Below are 7,924 nucleotides of genomic sequence, written 5' to 3'. Positions count from 1 at the left end.
AGAATCTGAAGCAAGCTCCATGCTGTAAGCTGTCAGCACAGAGCCCAATACAGGGCTCGAACCCACAGACTGAGAGATCATGACCTGAGCTGAAGTCAGATGCATAACTGACTGAGCCACCCAGGCGCCCCTCCATTTTTAATTAAGATACTTTTTTTGAGAGAGACAGAGACAGCACAAGTTGGGGAGAGGTGGAGAGAGGGAAAGAGAGAAAATTCCAAGCAGGTTCCATACCATCAGCCCAGAGCCTGATGTGGAGCTTGAACTCACGAAACTGCAAATGTCAGATGCTTAACCGAGGTGGCCCTGTCCCCATTTTATAGATGAGAAATCTAAGTTTAAAGAATTTAAGATACATAGAAAGTAAATGGTAGAACTATGATATAAACCCACCTCATATTTTTCCTTCCTGCCAGTTTGCTTTGTGCAATGCAGCCGTTAGAATGGTGCATATGTTATTTTATATTCTGCTACTTTTAAAATAACATTATGTGATAGAATTATCACTTTAATGGAGACAATATAATCTTCCATTGAGCATTTTCCTGTCATTGGATATTTAAGTCATATAATTTTACTCCAATATTTTATTGCTCTGAAAGAAAAATCTTGTTATGCTTTTAACTCTTTTCTTTTGAAAACTTTCCATGTGGTTGGAATTACTTTATTACTTCTTTCTTTAAAGAGCCTTATTGAAATATAATTTACAAACAATAAACATGTAAAGTGTACAATTTGATAGGCGTAGACATCTCTATGTATATCTGTGAAATTATTACTACAATCAAGGTGGTGAATATGGGGCACCTGGGTGGCTCAGTGGGTTGAGTATCTGACTCTTGATTTTGGCCGAGGCTGTGATCTCAAGGTCATGGGATTGAGCCCTGCATTAGGCTATATGCTGAGCATGGACCCTGCTTGAGATTCTCTCTCCTTCTCTCCCTCTCCCCTGCTGACTCTCTCTATTTAAAAATAAGTAAATATGTCCATCACCCATAAAAGTGTCCTTGTTTCCCTCTTCAGTCCTTCCCCTGCCTTTCCCTACCCTCCTCTTCCATTTCCAGGTAATACCAGATTTGCTTCCTGTTACTATACAGTTTGTACTTTTGGAACTTTCTATAAATGAAGTACATACACACTATATGTTCTTTCTTGTCAGTCTCTTTCACTCAGTGTAAGTGATTTTGAGAATCACTTGTTGTGTAGAAATATCTCATTTGTTTTTATTTCGAAATAGATTTCATTGCAAGGGTAGACCATAATTTGTTTATCCACTCACATGATAATGTACATTATTTGGTTGTTTAGAGTTTTGACTGTTACAAATAAAGATGCTATGAACATTCATAGATAAGTCTTCGAATGGTAATATTCATTCCTTTCTCTTGGGTCAATACCTAGTAGTAAAATGATTGGATCACATGATAGGAATATACTTAACTTTTTAAGGAATTACCAAATTGTTCTCCAGCGTGGTTAGACTATTTTATATTGCACCAGCGTGTATAAGAGTTCTAATTCCTTCACATCCTCACCAACACTTGGTATGGTCAGTCTTTCTCATTTGAATCATTCTAATAAATGTGTATCTTCACTGTGGGTATAATTTACAATTCTTCTTTTTTTTAAGCTTTATTTTTATTTATTTTGAGAGAGAACACACAGGCAGAGTTGGGACAGAGAGAGAGAGGGAGAGAGACTCCCAAGCAGATACTGACAGTGCAGAGCCTGATATGGGGCTGGAACCCACGAACCATGAGATCATGACCTGAGCCAAAGTCAGACACTTAACAAACTGAGGCACACAGGCCCCTAATTTACAATTCCTAATGACTTATGATTAATAGGTTGACATATTTGCATTTATTTATTTGCCATCTATAGATCTTCTTTGGTAATGTATATGTTCAAACATCTGTCCATTTAAAAAAAGTTTTTATTAGTGGGGCACCTGAGTGGCTTAGTTGGTTAAGCATCCAACTCTCAATTACAGCTCAGGTCATGAGCTCAAGGTTTGTGGGTTCAAGCTCTACATCAGGCTCCATGCTGACAAAGAGGGAGGCTACCCCTCCCCTGCTGAAGTTAATAAAGAAACTTTAAAAATAATCATTATAAATAAATAAATAAAAATAAAAAATTTCTTACTATTGATTTTTGACAGTTTCTTTTGTGTAGTATAGATATAAGCTCTTTATCAGAGAAACACACAGTAAATATTTTCTCCCAGATGGTGACCCATCCTTTTCTCAACCATGGCTTGACAAGGAGGTATAATCCTTTTGAATATATTGTTGGCTTTGAATTGGTAAATTTTTGTTTAAAAGTTTTCTATCTCTCTTCATGAGGAATATTAGTCTGTAGTTTTCTTATAATATTTTTAATGGGTTGGTATCAGAGTAATCTTGGCTTCATAGAATGAATGAGTCAGAAAGTATTCTTTTGTGATATTCCAGATGAGTTTTGTAGATTTGGTACTATTTCTTCCTTAAATATTCATAAAATTCAATACTGAAACTATCAGGGCCTTAGTAATCTGAGTCCTCTCTCATTTTTTCCTGATTTGTCCAGTTAGAGATTTATCAATTTTACTAATATTCTGAAAAAACAAGGCTTTGGTTCCATTGATTTTTCTCTATTATTTTTTTTCCATTTCATTGATTTCCACTCTGATATTTTCTATTTCCTTATTTCTGCTCTCTTTTTCTAGTTTCTTAAGGTGGAAGCTAAAGTTAAGACCTTTCTTCTTTCTAATACGCTTAGTGTGATAAAATTTTCTTCTAGGTAATGCTTTAATGACAACCCGCACACTTTGATATGTTGTGTTTTCATTTTTTTATTCAGTTCACCATAATTTTTAATTTTCCCTTTGATTTCTTCATTAATCCATGAGTTGAAGAAGTTTATAATTTAGTTTCCAAACACTTAGAGGTTTTTGGGGGATATCTTTGTCATTGATTTCTAATACAACTCCACTATGGTCAGAGAACATATTTTGTATAACTTAAATCCTTTTTAAATTTATTGAGATTCATTTTATGTCCTAGAATATGGTTCACCCCAGCAATGTTCCCCGTGCACTTGAAAAGAATATCTATTCTCTGCTGTTGTTGTATGGAATGTCCTAGCAACGGCAGATTAATTTGGTGAACAGTGTCTCCACTTCTCAATCTTTACTGATTTTCTGCCTTTTCTATTAATTATTGAGGATATTAACATCTTTAGTATAATTATAGATTTATTTCTATAAGTTTTTGCTTTGTGTATTTTTAAATATCGTTATTAGATGCATAAATGTTTAGAATTACTATGTCCTCTTGATGTATGGACCCCTTTAAATAATAAAAAATAAATCCCTTTAACCTTGGTGATATTTTTGCCTCTAAAATCTACTCTGATATTAATGTATCTGTTTCACCTTGCTTTTGACTAGTTTTAGGACAGTATATATTTTTTCATTTTTCTTCCGTAGAGTAAGTTGGGATTGATTTCCTTTGGGAAGCAAAAATACAGATGGGGAGAGAAGCAAAAGGTGAATTCATACTTCATTGCTTGGAAAAAGTAATGTGGGTTACCATAAGGCCCTAATAGAAGTGTTGGTTGATTTTTGTTCCTTTCTGTCTTAAGATAAACTAGATTTTATTGCCTAGAAGAATATAAGACCTATAAAAAGTGTTCAAAATGAACAGTTATGCGTATAAATTATGAGGAGGGTATATTCATTTCCTGCATGATCCTGTTCGAAAGACTTGTAGAATTAATTTTAGAAAATCATGGCATTCTGGACATTACACATATCCAGACACACTCTGCCATCAGTAAGAGTGATTCATGGAGAGAAAGGAGGAGGATCAGTAAAGCCATACTGTAAGTTAAAAAGTATGTCCGATCAACATTCTCTTCCCCTTAACCAACTATATAAAAAATAAACAAAAACCTGGGTGAGACATGAGGCAAAGACGGAAAAAAATGTCTTGGATGAATCAGATAAACACACAGCAAATTTATCAACCCATTTATAGCTTTCTAAAATACATTTTTATATGGTGATTTTAATAGCATTTTAATGAGATATACTTCCTATAACATAATCCTCAACATTTTAAAGTGCACGCTTGAGTGGTTTTTAGCATGCTCATTATGTTATGCAACCACCACCACTATCTAATTCCAGATCATTTCCATACCCTCAAAAAAAGCCCATGTACCCATTAGCAGTTAGTTTCAATTTCCCCCTCCCCCACCTCCTAACAACCATGAATCTACTTTGTCTTTATAAAGTTGCCTATTATGGACATTTCATATGAATGGATCATGCAGTACACAGACCTTTCCTGTCCATCTTCTTTTACTTACAATTATGTTATCAAGCATATGTCAATTTTATCATATTCATCATTCCAAGGTATTTGACTTGAATATAAGCAAACCATTTTCTCAGAGTGGTAATAATTAGTATAGGTAGAATAAATAGAAGAGATTCAGCCTACAATTTTCATGTCTCTAGTTCTAGTGCTAATCTCTCCCCACTTCAACTATTTTTTAATAATGTTTGTATTTATTCTTGAGGGAGCACGTGACGGGGACAGAGGATCTGAAGCGAGACTGGTCCAGGGCTTGAACCCACAAACCATGAGATCAATACCTGTGCCAAAGTCAGATGCTCAACAGAGGAAGCCACCCAGACGCCCCTCCCACTTTAACTTCAGTGTTCTCTACTCTAGCTCTACAATAAAGATATTAGGAGAGATGACATGATCGATCTCTCTTTTTCCGGTTACACTGGGAATCTTAAAGACATAAACTGCTTGTCTTGTTGCAAAAATCAATCAGCCAGCTATGAAAACTTCAGTTCCTAACTTGATCTGGAGGCAGGAAATTTGGGACAGCTGCTCTCCATAACACTTTGACCTGATTATAAGCTCAGGAAGTAATATCAGTTTCTTAATCAGGAGAGAAACACAACAAAAGACAGCCTGAGTTCTTTGTATGGGGGTGTGTCTCCCTTCAGTTCTGAAAAGGGATAATGTAATCAGTGGTTTCCACTGCGACTTCCTCCCTGATAAAAAAAAGTTCCACAATAAACAAAAAAGTAGAATTTTCCATGTATACACTATACTTTTATACTTTTATTTTTCTATCTCATTCACAATAATATCTCTAGTATCCAGAATAGGTGCAGGATTGGCATGCAATATTCAATATTTGTTGAAGAAATGATAGATGGATGGGTGGCTGAGTAGATGGATGAAAGCCATGTAACTAAAGGTTGGTTTAAACAGAAAGGATAAAAAAAGACATGTTGAGTTTTCTTTCCCATTCCTTCTTACCATGGATAGCGTAAATATAAAACGTTAGGCATGCCTGGGTGGCTGTCAGTTAAGCGTCTGACTCAATTTCGGTTCTGGTCATGACCTTAGTTTTGTGAGTTGAGCCCAGCATTGGCTCCACGCTGACCATGCAGAGCCTGGTTGGAATTTTCTCTCCCTCCCTGCCACTCCTCCACTCACACTTTCTCTTTCTCTCTCAAAATAAATAAATAAACTTTAAAAAATAATAAAGATAAAATGTTAAAATTAAATCAACAGTGGTTCAGAAGTAGAAATCCGTTTATTAATTTTGATACAAAGCTAGAACAGTACATTTAATATGCAGCTTGCAAAACTGAATCAGCACCAGTTCTTGGTTTAAATTATACAGAACCATAGTGTTAATGAAAACATGTGCATGTTCTTTCTGACTGTATTAAAAATAAACAACAGTGGAAATGTAAATAAATGTCACCTGGTTCATTTCTACCATTCCTTGGAAAGAGAAGAAATGATTATCATATGTTTTAAGTTTGTGTTTAGCAAAATATATGCCATACATATATATTTATATAAATGTATGCTTTTGTTAAAAAGCAAAAATCACAGGATTCTGAAAAGCTACACACTGTTTAGCTGGGTTGATTGACGTCCTTGGATAGAGGGAAACTTTTCTTAAGTCAACTCAAGTCTGGGGAGAAAAGTGGAGTGGCATGTAAGTCTTTTTTTCTGATGTTCTTCTTCTTAGCTATCATCTGTCCCATCTCTTCTGCTCAACCTTTCTCTCCTCTTGCCCTTCTTCTCTCCTAAAATCTCCCATTCCTGTTCTATCATTACACCATTTCCTTCCTTCCTGCTCCCACTGGAACCTAACAGGTAACAATGATCCATCTAGGTGAAGAGAACATAACAATCATTTACTTTCTTTTTAAGATTTTATTTTTGGGGCACCTGCGTGGCTCAGTCGATTAAGCATCCACTTTGGCTCAGGTCCTGATCTCCCAGTTTGTGGGTTCAAGCCTCGTGTTGGACTCTTTGCTGACAGCTCAGAGTCTGGAGCCTGCTTCAGATTCTGTGTCTCTCTCTCTGCCTCTCCCCCACTCATGTTCTGTCTCTGTCTCTCTCTCAAAAATAAACATTAAAAAATTTTCTAAAGATTTTATTTTTAAGTAATCTCTACACCCAATGTGGGGCTCAAACCCACAGCAAGAGATCAAGAGTTGTACATTCAATCGACTGAGCCAGTCAGGTGCCTCCCCCTCCTTTTTTTTGGTTTTTTGTTTTTTGGATGACAATCATTTACTTCTTTTTCTCCCTGAGTCAAAGCTCAATCATGAGAAAAAAATTAAGTTCATGATAAATATTGCCCAGCTCCCCAACTTGTCCAAATACTTGTTTGTATCTTCTTTCAATTACTCGGCTATTACAACCTGATTGATGCCTTCATAAGCAGGAACATTTAAACATATTATTCTAGTATTTCTAGTTGCCATAAAAATCAAAACAACCTCTCCAAGTGCTAACATTTGCAATTACACTTACATATCATTGTCGTTGCAGAAAAGTACTATAAAATCTACCACACTGACCAGATTCTACTTAACAGCCATGGTTCTGGATTCCCAGTTTTAGATAGTATTATTAATATAGTTCTGTGGTTTTTGTAGAAAGGAGTGGCCCTTGAGTTCTTCATGTCTTGAACTTTTACATTCCCTCCTAGGATGGAACCCTTTTGGCAAACAACTCGTTTCCTTAACGGGTATCTCACCTTCCAACACTGCAGAGGCCCATGGATCAGAAAGGATCAGATCTGGTATGGAGGGTGGGTTTGGCATCTTTCAGTTAAATACCAGGGAGTGCTTGTGTCATACAAGAGAACTGGATGTTGTATCAGCCCAGAGCCCACTCGTGACACCGAAGGTAAGGAGCCTTCTGACTCCACAACGCCATTTCAATTTCAGTAAGAGGTAGAATGCCTAAACTCTACTAAACTTCTCTTTGTAATTACTTTCAACAACTAAAATCTTGATAAATGAGCAGAAATAAAACAAGCTTGTCATGTTTTATATCCAGAAACTGGACTGAATTTCTTCAGTTTATTTTAGTTTTACCAAACATGTTATGATAATAAAACCGGCACCAAACTTTCGTCTACTTGGGAACCCCATTTTGATGCTGAAATTACACTGGTGCTCTCAGAGCAAGTTACATTTGGCACACTGTACTTTTCTGTGATTATGAAAAAGGGAAAATTCAGAGTGAATGCTTCGGAGGTAAATTTCTAATTTCCTGTAATTAAGTCTTGATTTCAGAAGGGAGTCTTTGCAAGGCTACAACATGTTTCACTGGTACAGAAATGTTTCATTCCACTGATATTACAAATTAATAAAGTATCTTTTTGTTAACGAATCATGTTAGCATGCCACTTCTCCAAATATTAAAGACTTACGGGCTCAAAATTGTATCAAAATCCTTTCTGAGAATATAGGTTTTCCAGGGCTCTGTTTCCAGTATTATTTTGCCTTGTTCATCAACATAGTTCACCGGGACACTTCTGAGGAAGAAGTGTTTCTCTTCCAAACTGAAACCATCAGTCACATATACTCTATTCCAAACGT

Source organism: Suricata suricatta, chromosome 13 (genome assembly GCF_006229205.1).
Source record: "Suricata suricatta isolate VVHF042 chromosome 13, meerkat_22Aug2017_6uvM2_HiC, whole genome shotgun sequence".
Classification (NCBI taxonomy): Eukaryota; Metazoa; Chordata; class Mammalia; order Carnivora; family Herpestidae; genus Suricata; species Suricata suricatta.
This window is presented reverse-complemented; position numbering follows the sequence as displayed.